The sequence below is a fragment of the Camelina sativa genome, chromosome 12 (assembly GCF_030686135.1).
Source record: "Camelina sativa cultivar CO46 ecotype springtype chromosome 12, ASM3068613v1".
NCBI classification, from domain to species: Eukaryota; Viridiplantae; Streptophyta; class Magnoliopsida; order Brassicales; family Brassicaceae; genus Camelina; species Camelina sativa.
The window spans coordinates 29,690,450-29,708,298 of record NC_141891.1 but is presented as its reverse complement, the minus strand read 5'-3'; the positions used below and the strand labels follow the sequence as shown (position 1 = coordinate 29,708,298).

Below are 17,849 nucleotides of genomic sequence, written 5' to 3'. Positions count from 1 at the left end.
AAAAAAGTTGAATGGTGTTTTTAAAATAGAAGATCTGTATGGTCGGGTCCACTATTTTTATCTCCTACCCCATTTAAGGCCTATATATAAAGTTAACTTTATCTCTCTTTTTCTTCTGCCACATCATCACCTCTTATTTTTAATTTTGACAAATTGTTTTAGAAAAATCAACAAAACATCCCCTGGCCAGTCTAACACATTGAAAAGGTGAGAACATCGTCAATTTGAAAAAACCATCTCTATATACATTTTTGGAGACATTTAGCAAATAAATCCTGGAGTTTCAACCTATTTACAAACATACCATTAACATTAATTATTAATTTATTTTTATTTAATTAATTAATATTAAGTTTTGATTTTTGGAAACAAGATTTCCTATCTTAATAAAATTTCCAAAACAATCGGCCTAAACAAAATTTTCAAAACATTAAGTATTAAGTTTATAATTAATTTAATTAATATTAAGTTTCCAATTTTATAAAACAATATTTTCTCCATACGGACATTTCTTAAACAATCAGCCTAATGAATAAACAACAATGTTTTAAAAATCGGACCGGAAGGTGAACCGGAAGTCTTTCGGGTTGCTGGGTCAATTAGTTGGACCGGTTGAACCACGGGTCAATTAGTTTATTGGTTTGTTTATATTGTATGAATATAACATCTACTTTTCTATAAATATATGAACAAAACATGAAAATATAGTTAAGTATTAGCGGTCGATATAATATTCCTACTTTTAGTACACGTAGGAATTCTATGCTACTAACAAAATACTTTCTAATTTCTATACTAACTAATATACCTATATTTGTAAGGTTGTACACTTTTAAAAAATATAAATTAAACATTAGTTATATATATAAAACAAATTATATTTCTTTATAAGAAAAACTAGCCCCACGGTGTACCGCGGGTGAATATCTAGTATATACAAATTTTTGAAAAGAGAAGATAACTGTGACCTTAAGATTTGTGTTCACTCAAACTTCATACATGTGAGAGGAACAGCTGGCCAAATAAGGGCATCCTTAATGGGAGAACTTTTTTTTGTGTTCTTAGATTAAATATATAGTGAAAATAATCTAAGATTAGTTGTTAAGATCATAGGTAAAAAAAATGGGGGAACTAATTATGGTGTTCTTAGAATAAATATATTCTTAAACATTTTACAAAAAACACAAAGTCTCACAAGTCTACACCAGCATAAAAGTGTTGGATTCTTAGACTACTTGATCCAATTTAAAGTTAACCCAGAGCTCCACTCTGCATCTCCTTTAGCCACTTTCACCACAACATTATCTCCTTTAGCTCCACTCTGCATCTTCCCTCTCCCATGTTCCCCACGTCAAACCACCCTCATGTTCCTCACCCAAAGAGTTAGCTGCAACTACTGTACTCACTGTCTGAGGTTTGATAGAACCACCCTCATGTTCAGCTAGAATCAGAGTGCTAATCTACATGCAAACCATACACAACACACTGTTATTGTGATATTCTCAGCGGCGACAACGGCGACGTCGATGGCTTCACTGCTTGTGCTTGAAAGACAACATAAGCCACACTTTAACCTCGCCTCGTCAACATTTGCCTGCACATATATATAATCAAAATCAACAAAACTCATTGTCATGACTAGTCAAGCAATTGATTAACATTATAGGATCCAATGAAGACTCATTACTCTGCATAAACATGTTCTTGAAGATGGCATGAAACTGCTGGCAAACTCTCTTTGCCACAGTTTGTAACTCCTCTGCTAAATCTTCTCGAAACTGATCAAATGTGTGTTGCATCCTTTGTTGAATTCTAATGAAGTCTGTTTCATTTGCCCTCCGCAATAAGCCAAACCCCTGGATAGACTGAGTACATACCAAATGCAAAAATATATAAGTTCTGCAACTTCTTGCAACAGCTCAGACTTGCAACTTTTTGCAACAGCTCAAAAATATATAAGTTCTGCAAGTTCACTTCGAGCTCCTAAAAAAACACACACAAAGTGTGCTTCTCTGATCAGAATCATAGACTTTAACAACTTCAACTCACATAACACAGCAGCAAAAATCCCAAAGAACTGTCAAAATTTAGATGAATTACTACACAGTAACATGGAGACAACTAGATTCTGTAACAGATCAAAACAAAATTTTCAAACAATTCTGGGAAATTGCAAAATCAAAATCCCTAGTAAACAAAATCAAACTAGATGATCTATGCCAGAGAAAGGAGACGACGACACAACATATCAGGAAGAAGCTTTCGATTCGCCGGACATATCAAGACATAAATGAGAAATTAAACGGATTCCTCGGGAAACCTTTGCAAAGATCGATTTCAACTGACTTGAGCTCTCGATTTGGGTGTTTTATTCGGAAGATTTTCGTGTTTAAACGGCGAGGATGAAGGAAACGAAGCTCTTGCCGTTTTCTCTCTTTCTATTGCAAACCCTAGCCGCGATGTCGAAGAAGAAGAGAAATGAAAAAATTGTCTCAACACCAAAAAAATGTCGACAACTCCCGTGATGACACGTAAGCCAAGAACTGGGCTTAAATCAGTTCTTATTTAAGATCAAAAAAATTGATCTAAGCCCACTATTCCTTATTTTTATTATTTTTTTTGCTTAAGAACACCAAAGGTGTTGTGCCGTTAATGATGGCCTAAGTAAATCGTCTCCTCTACCCTTTGTAATTTAGAATAATATAAAAAAACAAATTCCAGTAATTATGCCTCTATCAAAACAAGTAAATAAAAAAAACTACGATATCCATACAAAATAATCAAGATCAAAAAACCAATTAAAACAAAAAATATATTTCATACTTGATAATTCACCGTCTCACACTCAAATTATTCATCTTCCACTCTACCTCAAATTAAAAAAAAAGGTTTAAATTTATCAGTTATCTTATCCAGTAAACCCTTAAATACCACTGACCTATTACGATTCAATTGGGCTTCGACCTATTAAATCAACGTTTGGATCTATTATCAAATCATCATGTACAATACACAAAATAACAATTAAGCCCAACCTTATTTAAAATACACAAAAAACTACCTAATATATTAAAAAATGGTACACTCCAGATGGATCAGTTTCCATCAAGAGGGGACAAAATTAAACTAATATATTAAATATTTCACTCTAAAAAATCACAGACCTGTAACGAAAATAAATTAAGAAGAGCAAACTAAAGACTTTAGTTAAAAATACCATAAAAAGAGAAATCTGAAAGACCACCGGACTATAAATATATATAAACCTATCTTTCACCCAAAAAACAAAACTTCATAAAGAAAAATTATAAACCACCTACAGACAAAAATAGGAAACAACCAAAATTTAGGATTTTCTTTCTCCTACAAAATTATCCCGTCTAACATATACAAAGCAATTGCAATCATCCACATCATAAAAAGACCACACACGCATCAAAGTGACATCGAGATCCATATACCTTACCCTACAAATAATAATACGTATGTGGAGTTTTCTTTTGTATTTTTAGTTTAGTATATATGTCATTATAAAAAAAAAATTAAAGATAAAATATATCATCACAAATTCTTTTCAAAATATTTTAATAACTAAAAACCTAATGACAAAAATAATTAAAATTACTAAACATCTTTTCTTCACTTGTCCACATGTCCTGCAAATTTGGCGTGACTCCATGATAACAGAATTTTCATCTAGGGTATCAATTCCATATGCAGTTGTAGTACAAAGGGTTATCAATCCAAATGGTTGTTATGCTAGCAGATGAGATATGATAAGAACTATACAAGTCAAGTCAAGCAATAAATAGGGTTGATCTAACAATCCTAAAATAATTAAAGAAATTAAATAAACAAGAACCACACGACCTAAGCACTCAATGCGAGCATTCGAGTACTGGATCGGATGGGGTGATCGAGTAAACAAGAAGAGTATGAACAACTCGAAGGTGTACACGAAGCTGGTGATCGAGTACCAGTTCGGGTATAGGGTCGAGTTATGAATGAAAACGTAAACAATCAAGATGCGAAAGCTCCTAAGGATGGGGTAATCGACTCCTAAATGTTCCTGACCAGTATGGATGTCCTACATGCCTCAAGCAAATATTCCCTAGACAATGAATCTCTAAAATCTTTTTAAAACACTCTCGTGATAGAAACAATCAACCTTGATCATTCCCCTACCCAACTCTCGTTGGGGAAACATGATCAAGCAGGCAATACAAACCGAATTCATTATTATCAATAAACTCCTTACACATCTAATCTCTTAGGCTAAGTAGGTAAATCTCTAGCATTGATTGATTCAAGCATTTCAACTACATCTCTCGATGGCAAAATACCCTAGATCTAATCTCAACCTCTCGGCCTATTGATAGCATTAAGAACACCAATCTAGAAAGGAATTTATAAAACATAAGCAACCAAGCTAAGACATCCTAACCGATCAAGAACACATAATTGTCTATCCCATCCCTAGAAACTTTGTTTCACTACTCAGATCTCATTGTAGAAAACATAAAAGCATAGATAAATGAAAATTGCATTGTATTTGAAAATAAGATAGAAGTGAAGAGTACAGAGTAGAAATCTAAAAGGATAGCAAAGACATGTAAAATAAATCCTAACAAAGTGGAAAAAGTGTTTGAGTCGCTCAAGATCTCTCTCAGAAGCTCTCGCTCTCTGTGTTGAGTGTCTGCGGCGTGCTAGGGCGAGAGGAAGAAGAGGGGGGTTTATATATGGAAACCCCTTTATCCTAGCTTCCCAGTCCTGCCCGAGGTTCCGCTCGATGGGGTGCACGAGGATATGGTCGGGTTGTTCCTCGGGTAGGTCTTCGGGTTGTTTTTCCTTCTCTTTAATCCTCCTCGATCGGGTTGGGGTTCGGACTGTTCTTCCTGCTCAATAGCTCCTTCGGGTACATGCTCGGATTTAACCTTGTTTCTCCCCATTTTAGGTTCTAAAGCACCATTTTTCATCCAAAATATGCAAATGCAAAATTGCAACATCCTAAGTGGTTTAAATGCGAATTCTTACAGTTAATGACCTAAAAATACTAAGGTTAGGGTATAAACAATGCAAAATATGGACAAAAAGGATGCTTAAAACATGTAAATTAGAGAGTTATCACACCCCCAAACTTAAATCTTGCTAGTCCTCTAGCAAGGAAGTAGAGGATGAGTTTTTTTTTTAAATGGGGACTCATAACCTTTTTGTGCTAAGCGAAGGATTCAAGCTATAGTCCTTAAAGATAGTTTAACGGTGCTAAGATCAATCAACATACTTACAAATATTTTTCTATGCTTATTACCATGCATCAATCTAGTTCAACCTCCAACTAAAAGTAAAGACTTGCAATTCTAAAGAACATCTCTTTCACATTCATTTAAGTGTTTGGCGAATTCTTGCAAATGGAAGGTGAATCAAGCTCAATCGGTTTCAAGGGTAAGACTTTTTGGTAGGGTGGTTTCAAACAATATCTTTGGGTGATTTTCTCTAAAAAGAATGAATGTTAGACAGTTGTGAAAACTATCTAAGATTGAGAACAATTAGGGCATACAAAGCTTAACTCTTGATACTCTACCATTTTCTCATTCACTTTTTTTTTTATCAAATCCCCTAGAATAAAATTACCCACATTCTTGATTTTAACTTTTTTTTTTATAATCCCTAAGGTCTAAACTTTAAACATCTAGCATTTTTTTTTCTTTTTCTTTTTTTGCTAAACTCCTAATAATATTCCTATATATTATTTTATTTTTTTTTCTTTTTCTAGGAGACTATAGCAAGGTCTTTTCTCTTTTTTTTTACTAAGAGACTTAGAGCTACTTGATTCGAACCTCAGAGACTTTTTTTTTTCTTTTTTTTTTTAATTTCTCAACCCAACCCTAAATAAACATGCTAACCACCTATCTTTAAAATACGATTCTATTAGCTAGTTCAAATGATTCTAACTTAGCTAAATCAAGAGCCAGTTCTTTGTCGTTCTCAATACTCTAAAGGTTTCACAACCTATAGCAAAATGAAAATGCCTCACTCAACAATTCACAACAAGGTTTGAAAGAAAGGTTTGGGTTCATGGGTCGGGAAAAACAAATCGGGTTAAATAAAAAGATTGGCAAAAAAGAGTGTTAATCTGAGTTTAGAGTTACCATGAGCAAGTATTCAAATTTCACAAGCAAGACAATTTAAGTTCAGGTTAAGTCCAATAATATAGAGATGATTCAATGATCAAGCAAGTGGAGGAAGCATTCAAAAGACACAAGGTTCTAAACAAAGATTTGTCATTTTTTTCCAAAAATTGATCTAGCAATAATGAACTGTGATTAAGGGCTATAACTTCAATCCTAAGGTTTGACTTTAAACAAGGTGGTTTTAATCATTGTCCCCTAAGATGCATATACAACAATCCTATATGAAGCAAACTAGACTCAATCCTAATAATGTAAATACAACTACATGAACACTCTTTTTTTTTTTTTTAGTTTTTCAAATTTTGTTTGGGTTTTTTTTTTATTGCAAATAGATGCAGACTCAAATGAATAAAACTAGTATGCAAAAATTTGAAAATAAGAAAATAAGAAAATAAAACACAATGTTAAATACATTCTCAGACCCTCCCCCAAACTTAAATTACACAGTCCACTGTGTAAATAAAAGTCTAAAAAAGAAGTCTCAGAATCACACAAAATGAAACAAAATAAAATGTAATGGTATAGACAATGGTTTGGATGAAAGTGGTACTTCATGGGTTGGTGAAGAAGGAGGTTGTAGCAGCCTCCATGCTCGCCAACGTGTAGCCAGGGTTGTCACCGGCTTCAGCAAGCGCCAAGATTTGCTTATCAGAGAGCTCGGTTATGGGCACGGACGACTTGCTCGGACCAGCATCCGAGGGATTGATCGGGTAATGCATCGCGTAGCTCATCGGGTAGGGCATCGGATAGTATGATGGGTACGGTGGGAGAGGTCTGGAATGTTCACCCGTGTAGCCGCTTGCAGGGTGCATCGAGTACGGCATTGGATATGGCATCTGATAGGTTGGAAGGAATGGACCCGAGTGTTCACTCGAATGTGTACTCGATGGTGGCATTGGATACGACATCGTGTACCCTATCGGGTTAGGCATCGGATAGGCATCTGAGTGGCTTCTATGTGATCTATCTGGTCTGGTGACATCCTCCTCTGCTTGGGGCTCATAAGATGATGCTCTGTGAGGCTCTGGAGGTGCTAATCCTCGATTTCTTCCTAGTGGTACGCTCCTCCCCATCCATGTGGGTGCATATGCCGAAGTGGGAGCTGAGGCACAGCTTGCCTTGTCTTGCAATTCCCTGATCAGTCCTCCCATTACCTTCACTGAGCCGGAAAGGTCCTTCACTTTCCAAGCCAGGAACTTGTTCATCCTCTTCAACCATCTGATCCTCTTGTGAGCTTCCCTCACCCCAATAGATTGGTTTTGAGAGCAAACATACTCCTCAAAATCATAGTCTTCCGAGTTGTCTCCCTGTCCTTGCCCAGTCGGCTCTCTTTCTTCAGCTTCGGATTCCTTCTCAGGGTTGTACAGCTCCTCTAATGGTTGCGTGAATTCTATGTTGTTCCCTAGCCGGATTTTTGTGCACACGACGTTAGGCAGGATCATTTGGGTGGCTCCCGCAGCTGGATGAACAAATTTGAAGAGCAACATGTCATTTGGCCTCTCATAGGCCAAGAATCTTGCCAGTGTCAGGTACTCGATGTTTAGCCTCGGCTCATGTACCACTCCCTTCAAAGGCAAATCGGAAGCTACCAAAATTGGTGTGACCAATCCTCCTATGGAGATCTCTCCAGCTCCCTCTCTTCTCTCAGTTTTCATTGCCCAAGACTTTAGGTAAAGGAACTGATCGAGCAGCACAAAGATCATGCTATTGTCCGCAGCATCCCCTACCAGCGGTCTACCATCCCTAGCATTGTCTAATACTCCACACAAGGCAATGTCTAACAGTTGGAGCTCATGATCATTCACATTCCCAGTCTTCTTCCTAGCAAATAGAGTGCAGGCTAGGGACTTGTGAAAATACCTCAAAACTGAGAGAAGAGAGGGACTTCATCTCCTCCTTCCTTACCTCCATGTTCTCTCCATTACCGGCCTTGAACCCATACAACTTCTCCATCTCCTTGAAGGTAAGTCGGTATTCCTTGTTGCGCACGGAGAAAGTGATGAACCCGATCCTCCCATCGGGTAGTAGAGTCGGGTGGTCTTCAAAGTAGTGCAACCGCAGCGTGGAGAGGAAGTGAACCGTCTCCTCGTCATAAGCTTCCAGGTTGGCTTGCATCATCTGGCCCAGGTGCCACATGTCGAAAAGGAATTCGACATCTCTAGCGATCCCCAACTGCTTCATTGTTTCACGGTGAGGGTAGCGGGTTCCTACAAAGCTCATCTTGCGGAGGACCTTGAAGAGCTTGGCCGGAGTCTCCACCTCTTTTCGCTTCAGCCTCCGCGAAGCCAGGCGTGTGCGTTCTCTCTGCTCCTCCTCTCGGTCATGGCTCTCCTCCTCCGTGTCTCGATCTTCTTCTTCAGCCGCTCTCTCAGCCACCTTCTCAGCCTTTTCAGAGGCTGGTCTCTTCCCCCTCGCAACCTCAGCTATGCTCCTTAACCGCGAGGTTTGGATCTCCTCTAGTTCTCCTCCATCGGCATCAGAATCGACCTCCATTGGGTCGGTTACGGTTCGTTCGGACATAGACAGGTCCCTACATCGAGGAGATCGGCGGACAGCACTCGCCACCGGGCTTGGTGAGCGAACTCGGGGGTCTGCACGATCGGTTGCTCAAGCACCTGCTCGGGTGACGGATCAGGTTGAGCATCGGGTTGGGGATTGAAAACGTCCACTCAACGGTTGGGAATGCGAAACGTCTCCTCTTTCTTGGGAATCGTGGGGTTCGACGGCTTCACCTCCGGTTCTAGCAGCGGCGGAGGTTGATCTGCTCGACTTCTTTTGGTAAGTCTTCATCTTTGGTGCCATTGGTGAATCCTTGAAAAGAAAGAAAAGCTAAACTCGAGATCAATAGGGTTAGTTTCCGAAAATCTTAAAGCACTCGAGTTTGAGAGAGAGAAGAAATAAGAAGAAGGAAGTTTGAAAGCACTTATCGATTTTTGTCTTGGGGAGGAAGGAGTTGGTCCTCTTAAATAGGAAGGGCTGCCGCTAGGGTTTCACCGAGAGTGGGCTAGGGTTTTGTGGAATTTGGACTCTACTCGCCACCCGGGTGGGAACACGATCAGGCGGGTCGGGTACGGATTCGGGTAGAGCCTCGGGTTCCTCAAAATTTCCTTTTTTTTTTTTTAACAAATATATGCAAATATGTAAAAACCTAAAATAAGACAAAATAAATATATTAAAATTAAAAAAAATAAAGGATACCTTTAGGACTTCCTCCCAAGTGAGCTTGTTTTAAGTCACTAAGTTTGACTCTTCATGCTCTTTAAGCATGTGTTTTAGGAGGGAGAGGTTATGGAATCCTCTCCACTGAAACAGACTGATTTAATGCAATTTCCAGGTCTTGTCCAGATTCCACAGCAAATGTAGTATTGACTTCTTTGTGATGCTTGACTCTTCTCTGTTTTGTCCGGGTGGAAAAAACTTGACATCAATGGTTGGCTTCTTAATTCCCTTCTTGATGCCAAATTCCATTTTGAAGTGCTCTCCGTGCTCAATTATGATCTTGCCTTGTTTCACATCAATCACTGCTCATACTGTTGCCAAGAATGGTCTTCCTAGGATCAGTGGATCTTCTGGTTCCTTATCTATATCAATGACCATAAACTCAGTAGGAACTTCCACTTTTCCGATCCTGAGAGACAAGTTTTCCAAGATACCAATGGGGTGTCTGATTGTTCTATCAGCTAGAACCAAATACGGGCTACTTGGTTTAAAACTGTGGAAATCCATCTTGTTAGCAACTGATAGTGGCATGATGCTGACTGAAGCTTCCAAATCGCACAAGCAGTTGTCGAAAATCCAAAATCCTATTGAACATGGCAATGTAAAAGAGCCAGGATCCTCCAATTTTTCCTCAATTCATAGTTCAGGATCTAAACACACTCCACTCCTCAGAATTGCATTCCCAATTTTTTTGACAGCTTCCTTAACCTCAATCTCTAGCTGAGCTGTCTCCTTGATGATTCCTCTCAAAGTTTGTGCGGTGGCAAGAGCTTAGGAGGTGGAGCTTTTCACTTGGACATACCACTACAAAAAAAAAAATGATGGTTTTACATCATTTATTTCATTTGTTTGTATCATATTTAAATGATGTTAAAATAATTAACATCGCTTAAATAAATGATTTACATTTTGTTGATGCAAATAATTTGTATCAATTGAAATAAATATTTGTTTCAATTACTGAATTGATTTTCATTTACGTCACTTATAAAAAATATTGCAAGTCTTACATCATTTTTACTAAATTGATATAAAATATTTGCATCATTTATCAAAACTAATGTAAAATAGTTATACCATTTTTAAAAGCATGATGTTAAAATCAATATTATAATAAATTTTATGAAAATATTTTCCTGTAGTACAATATTTTTTTAATCACATTTGTTTATATATATACTATTGATATTTATAGTATATATTATTTCTACTATATTTATGATGGTCCCCACAATTAGTTGTTATCCCACTAAACAAGTAATGGTAATCAAATAGGTTTAAGTATTTATAATAGGTAGATCTCAGCACTCCTAAAAGAGTGGTCGATGTGAGATTGTAAAAATCCTTCTACCTACCAACGAAAGAAAAAAAAATTTTTGACAACAATAAAAAATAAGTAATGACATTAATTCATTAATTATTTCCTTAGTTTTTTGTTGACAATAAATAAATAAGTAATTGTATTAGAAATTACATGATGTAAATCAATTTACATAAGTGATTTTTAATTATAGCTTGTGTAAATTAACATCAGTTTTTATCAATATAAATTTTTTTGATGTCGATAAAATTAATAGATTCATCAATTATCTAAATGATGTGAATTTATAATTTATATCAATTTTTTTTAAAAATGATACAAACACATAAAGGTTAAATCAATTTTCTTTAATTGATGTCAAATTAGTTTATTAAAACATCACTTTAATTAATAACTGATGCTTAATTAGATTTATTTGTTTCATTTTTAAATAAGTAATTCAAAGTAACATTACTTAATTTTATGATACAATAAACTCAATTTTTTTGTAGTGTACGCTCTGCAAGCGTCTCTAATTGGATGTCAAGAGCAGCTCTGAACTTTTCCTCTAATTCCCCTTCCTCTGCTGCAGGCAGTTGAGGTTGATCTGTCATCTGAACGTCTACCCGATGTATCATCTGATCATCGTCATCGGGTGTGTCATCGGGTTCAGCCTCGGGTGATTCTTTGGTTTCTGATTCTCGAACTAGTGCTCGATCATCAACTCGATTAGTCTCCTCGGGTAAAGGCTCAGGTTCATACTCGGATATGTAGTACTAGTACTCATTCATCCCATAATGATCCATATCCTCTCCATCTTGAACATCGTTGTCCGCAGTGAGGTAGTCCTTAAAGTCATCATCAAGAAAGATAGCTTAGGCTTTTGCATAGTCTTTTGGGTTTCTGAATAGCTTTACCTGAAAGCTGGTTTATTTTTGGATGAGGTTGGGTGTTGTGTTGGCCTTCTAGGTATCTCAGCTTAGTGTTGAGAGAATCGTACTTGGCATTCAGGTCATTATACCCAGAATCGATCTTGTTGCTCATCTCCGTGAACCGTTTTGCATTGTCCATAGCAGCCGATGCCTGACTCTGTATCATCTGCTGAATCAGTCCGCGTAGATCAGCTTCTTGAGATAGGTTCTGCGGGCCTTGTTGTTGTTGGAATCCAGGTGGTGCAATTGGTTGATGGTAACTACCAGAATATTGCTGCTTAGGAGCATAGCCTTGATTGTATTGAACAAAAGGCTTTTGTTGGCCCTGATTCCCTTCGACCGCGGATGGGTAGATTTGGTCCTGAGGATTTGCAACATTTGGGTTACGGTAGGACAGATTCGGGTTTGGTTTGTAGATGTTGTACTTTTTGTTGTAACCTCCTCGGTTGTTGATGTAGTTCACATCCTCTAGCTGAGCATTCTCCCCATCTTGTTGCTGAAACTGGTCTTCCTCTGATATGGCATCGACATGCTGCTGCTGGCTGACGAGCTTATCCAATTTGTCATTGAGGGCTTTCATGTCTCTCTTGTACTTGGCATCATCCTCTCCAGTAGATCGCACAGTGTGATTATACTCCTCATTGTAGTGGCCATCAGATTGAGCCAAGTTCCTTGTTGAGGAAGTTACCATTCCTTGCGGTGTCCAGCAACATCCTGATCTTAGGGACTACACCCCGATACAGTGTACTTAGCAATGATGCATTGTTGAATCCATGATGAGGGCATCTGCTTGTGTATCCCTTGAAACGTTCCCAAGCTTCACTGAACGTTTCATTGCTTTTCTGAACAAAGCTGGAGATGTCATTTCTCATCCTTGCGGTTCTGGAGTTGGAGAAGAATTTGGCTAGAAACGCCTTCTTGCATGCTTCCCAAGTGGTGATGGACTCCTTGGGGAGTGATTTCTCCTAGATGTGTGCTTTGTCTCCCAAAGAAAATAGGAAAAGCCGGAGTTTGAATCCATCTTCACTAACTCCATTGATCTTGGTGAGGCTACAGAGCCTATCAAACTCATCCAGATGGTCCAATGGATCCTCCATTGGCAATCCATGAAACTTGTTGCTTTGTATCATCTGGATGAGACTACTCTTGGTCTCAAAGTTGTTGTTTTGGACAGCAAGTGGCACAATGTCATGTCTTTGAGTGTGAGTAGATGGAGCATCCCCTGCTCCTATGTTGGTCCTCTCTTGAGGAGCTGGTGGACCATTCTGATTATTCATTGTCTCCTCAATTGTTGTTGGTTGTGGTTGCTGAACTTGTTGTTGATGGAGTATCCTTGGTCTGTCGATGTTGTCGATGAATGAACTTAAGTGTTGACTACCCTTGGATCGTGTTTGCATGCACAATCAGTGAACCGAGTGAGTACACGAAGGTCTACTCGATCCAGGTGATCGAGTGATGGGTCGGGTGGGTGCTCGGGTTGTACCTGAAATGCAAAACAAACAAACACAAAAGTAAACAAGTCAGTTCCGAACCAAAGTATATCAGAGCACTTGATCTAGCAATTGCTGAAATCTTAAACGTAGCAAATAAAATTCAACCAAATGGCAACGGCACCAAATTGATACCAGGATTTTCACCCAGGGTATCAATTCCCTATGCAGTTGTAGTATAAAGGGTTATCAATCCAAATGGTTGGTATGCTAGCAGATGAGATATGATCAGAACTATGCAAGTCAAGCCAAGCAATAAATGAGTTTGATCTAACAATCCTAAAATAATTAAAAGAAATTAAATAAACAAGAACCACACGACCTAAGCACTCGATGCGAGCATTCGAGTACATGATCGGGTGGGGTGATCGAGTAAACAAGAAGAGTATGAACAACTCAAAGGTGTACACGAAGCTGGTGATTGAGTACCAGTTCGGGTATAGGGTCGAGTTATGAATGAAAACGTAAACAATCAAGATGCAAAAGCTCCTAACGATGGGGTAATCGACTCATAAATGTTTCTGACTAGTATGGATGTCCTACATGCCTCAAGCAAATATTCCCTAGACAATGAATCTCTCAAAATCTTGTTAAAACACTCTCGTGATAGAAACAATCAACCTTGATCACTCCCCTACCCAACTCTCGTTGGAGAAATATGATCAAGCAGGCAATACAAACTGATTCATTATTGTCAATAAACTCCTTACACATCTAATCTCTTAGGCTAAGTAAGTAAATCTCTAGCATTGATTGATTCAAGCATTTCAACTACATCTCCCTAGATCTAATCTCAACCTCTCGGTCTATTGATAGCATTAAGAACACCAATCTAGAAAAGAATTTATAAAACGTAAGCAACCAAGCTAAGACATCCTAACCGATCAAGAACACATAATTGTCTATCCTATCCCTAGAAAATTTGTTTCACTACTCAGATCTCATTGCAGAAAACATAAAAGCATAGATAAACGAAAATTGCATTGTATTGAAAAATAAGATAGAAGTGAAGAGTACAGAGTAGAAATCTAAAAGGATAGCAAATAAATGTAAAATAAATCCTAACAAAGTGGAAAAAGTGTTTGAGTCGCTCAAGATATCTCTCATAAGCTCTCGCTCTTTGTGTTGAGTGTCTGCGGTGTGCTAGGGCGAGAGGAAGAAGAGGGGGGTTTATATATGGAAACCCCTTTAACCTAGCTTCCCAGTCCTGCCCGAGGTTCCGCTCGATGGGGTGCACGAGGATATGATTGGGTTGTTCCTCGGGTAGGTCTTCGGGTTGTTCTTCCTTCTCTTGAATCCTCCTCGATCGGGTTGGGGTTCGGACTGTTCTTCCTGCTCAATAGCTCCTTCGGGTACATGCTCGGATTTAACCTTGTTTCTCCCCATTTTAGGCTCTAAAGCACCTATTTTCATCCAAAATGTTCAAATGCAAAATTGCAACATCCTAAATGGTCTAAATATGAATTCCTGCAGTTAATGACCTAAAAATGCTAAGGTTAGGGTATAAACAATGCAAAATATGGACAAAAAATAATGCTTAAAACATGTAAATTAGAGAGTTATCACTCCAACATCCCAATCAGATGTCTACTAAACTCAGATGAGACGATTGAGTCCAAGATTAAAGCTATCTTTGATTACCATAAACACCAGAAGATTTATGATAGACTCTCTCATCTACCGTTCTAGATCCTATGGAAGATCTGGACAAGTCGAAACAACCTAACTTTTCAGAACTATAATAATAGTTGGCAGCGTAGAAGCCAAACAGGAACAGATATATGGTTAACAGTGGAAACAAACAATATAAGGTTTAATCCCAATGTTCCATGTCCCCGCAGGAACTCCAGACCAACTAATTACTCTTGGCAAAACCCCCCTTCTGGTTGGATAAAATGCAATTATGATGGCAGCTTCATCAATAGGGAAAGACGATCGACTGCAGCTTAGTTAATCCGGCACGACCAGAGTATTTTTAGTGAAGCGGGTCAGGCAACATGTGTAGCTGTTGCGTCGGCTCTTGAAGCTGAAAGCCAGAGTCTCATTTATAGTGGCTTCACAATAGTGATTTTTTAGGGTGATAGTCAGAATTTGGTAAATGTACTCAATGGTGGATGTCCAAGGTTTGATATTTACAACTGGATTCAAGAGACAAGAGGATGGGCTACACGATTTGATTCGATTTGGTTCAAGTGGACTACACGTCAATCAAACCTCCTTGAATATACACTGGCTAAGTCAACGATTTGTCGATTCATAATACATTTTTCATCTTTTTATCCCTCAATGTTTTCGTTCAGTTTTACACTCTGTATCCACACACTCTAATGAATGAATGAAGTTATAGTGATAAAAAACAAATTAATTACATCGAATTTGTTAGGGGTGGATCCTCACCCAACAAAAGGCCCGACCCATGAAAGACCCAAATAAACCTCCAAGGAAGGAGGGATATTTTGGTCCTTTCACCGGACGAACCGACACAGTTCCCTTTAAATACGGACGTACGGCGTTTTAGACAAGGAGGTTTTTGCACAAAAAGGGAAAGATTACGGACTGCAAGTACTAGCTCTCTCTCTCTTCCAAAGTTAGGATCCACGAGCTCACAGCTCGTTTATTGTCTCTTGTCCGTTATTTTTAACTTGTCTAAGTTACGTTGTAACCCGTCCTTTTGTGCCCCGGCACCGATCAATAAAAGAGAACTTTGACCTCCTTTTCATCGAACTAAAAGATTCTAATTGTGACCGATTTGGACATCAACAATTTGGCGCGCCAGGAAGGGGGAGCCAAGTCGAAATTTTCTTCGAAAGTTTGAAGAACGGACCTACAACAGCTAGACGAGATGACTGGAATCACCAAAGAAGGAAGCAAGGAAGTCGGTTCGTCGGGGGGAACGATAACTCCGGCAACAGATCAAGTGGAGCAAGTAGTCTTTCCGACCCCGGACGACTCAAGGAAGGCTATAGCGGCAGAAAATCCGGAAACGTTCGTCATCGCGACATACCTAACAAGCCCGACGACCACAGAAGCGACGCAGAACCCTGCGTAGCTCACTTTGCTCAATAGCCAGCCCGTCTCCAGTATAGACGAGCTATTTCGCGGAATCTTGACGCGCCTTGACCAGCAAGAGCAATAAACCAACACTCGATTGGACGCATTGACCGCAGCGCAAATTAACTCCCAGGACGAAATTAACCATCTTCACGCTGCTCAGCAAGGCCCGACAAGCCTCATCCCAACTGGGGCGGTAATAAGGCCATAAATTCAAACCAATGAGAAAGGACGTAACCTCGACACACAAGTCAACGAGCGAAACAGCAGAGGAAAGGACCCATAATTGATAGAGATCAAGGAGAAAATGCAAGAAATGGACACAAGGCAACGAGCAAGTCACTAGGGATGGACCTCATGCTCGAAGCAACCCAACGAACTCCGTTCTCTAAACAACTCACGACCACTCCAGTGCGACGAACAGTTAAGCCAAGGCTTGGTTACTATGATGGGACAGTTGATCCACGGGATTTCCTGCTTACTTTCGGAGTATCACTCGGCCCCTTACAGTTTGTCCCCGATGAGTACGACGCTGGGGCATGTTAGGTCTTCACCGAGCATTTGACAGGAACTGCCCTGAGTTGGTTCTCGCGACTCCCATCCGGATCTATTGACAGTGTCAAGGATCTAATAACTGAATTCTTGAAGCAATTTTCTGTTTTGATGGAGAACAAGAACTCACACGCCGATCTATATGCCTTGACTCAGGAACGCCACGAGTCACTCTGAGTTATTACAAGATTCAAAGAAGTGGTCGTCAACGTCTCGATTCCTGACGCGGCAGCTATCGTTGCTCTGAGAAACGCCCAATGGTATGAATCCCGATTCAAGAAAGGACTGTATTTGTCACATGTGGAGACCATCGCCGACGCATTGCTATGGGCTGTGAAGTATATCGAGGTGAAGAAGAAAAGGCTGTTAACGCTAAGAAGCATGCGGCAGCAAAAAGCGTCCCCACCAAGGAACCAACGGTCGTAGCACCGAAAGTCGAGCATGTCGAAACTCGACAGCATTTTACCTGTAACCAAGATCGAATTCGTCGAACCTTCGCGATCGGTGAAGATACGCAGTCTGGTTTAACATGGAATAAGTATGCCCGGAAAGATGGAGGCGAGAGTAGCGCAACTCAGTACTACGATTACCACCAAATCACCATGCACTCAACCAAAGAGTGTCGCAATCTCCAAACAGTCCTGATGGAGCGATACAAAAAGGGCGAAATAATCGTCGAGTCTGACAGGAATAAGACAACCCGGCCCAGACGGAACGATACCAAGCGTGTCGAAAAAGTCGCTCAGAAATTTGTAAAGGATTCCAAGAGACTCGCCGACCAAAGTGAGGATGAGATGGAAGTTCCAAATGATGTCAACAATGAAAAACGACCGCGCACTGACCATCAGCCCGACCAATGTCCCCCGACAATAAGACGGGTAAACATGATTATGGGCAGGTTAGCAGGGTGCAACTACTCGGTCAGGTCGATTAGGGACTACACCAACAAAGCCGAAATGAAGAAATCCTGGCCATCGAGGATCAATTCTGAAAACACGCCGATATCCTTCGACAATAGCGATCTAGAAGGTTTAGATGTGCCACACAATGACCCTTTGGTCGTCAAACTCCTGATCGGCAAAAGCAAAGTTACGAGAATCCTGGTCGACACCGG

At 39.4% G+C, this 17,849-nt stretch overlaps 1 non-coding gene across 1 annotated transcript; it reads left to right on the top strand.

Annotated features, from left to right (window-relative positions):
• The first annotated feature begins 12,410 nt into the window (after positions 1-12,410).
• LOC147931065 (small nucleolar RNA R71) lies at positions 12,411-12,517 on the top strand. The gene has a single exon (XR_015576775.1). It is a non-coding gene; the product is annotated as a small nucleolar RNA R71 (small nucleolar RNA).
• The last annotated feature ends 5,332 nt before the right edge of the window (positions 12,518-17,849 follow it).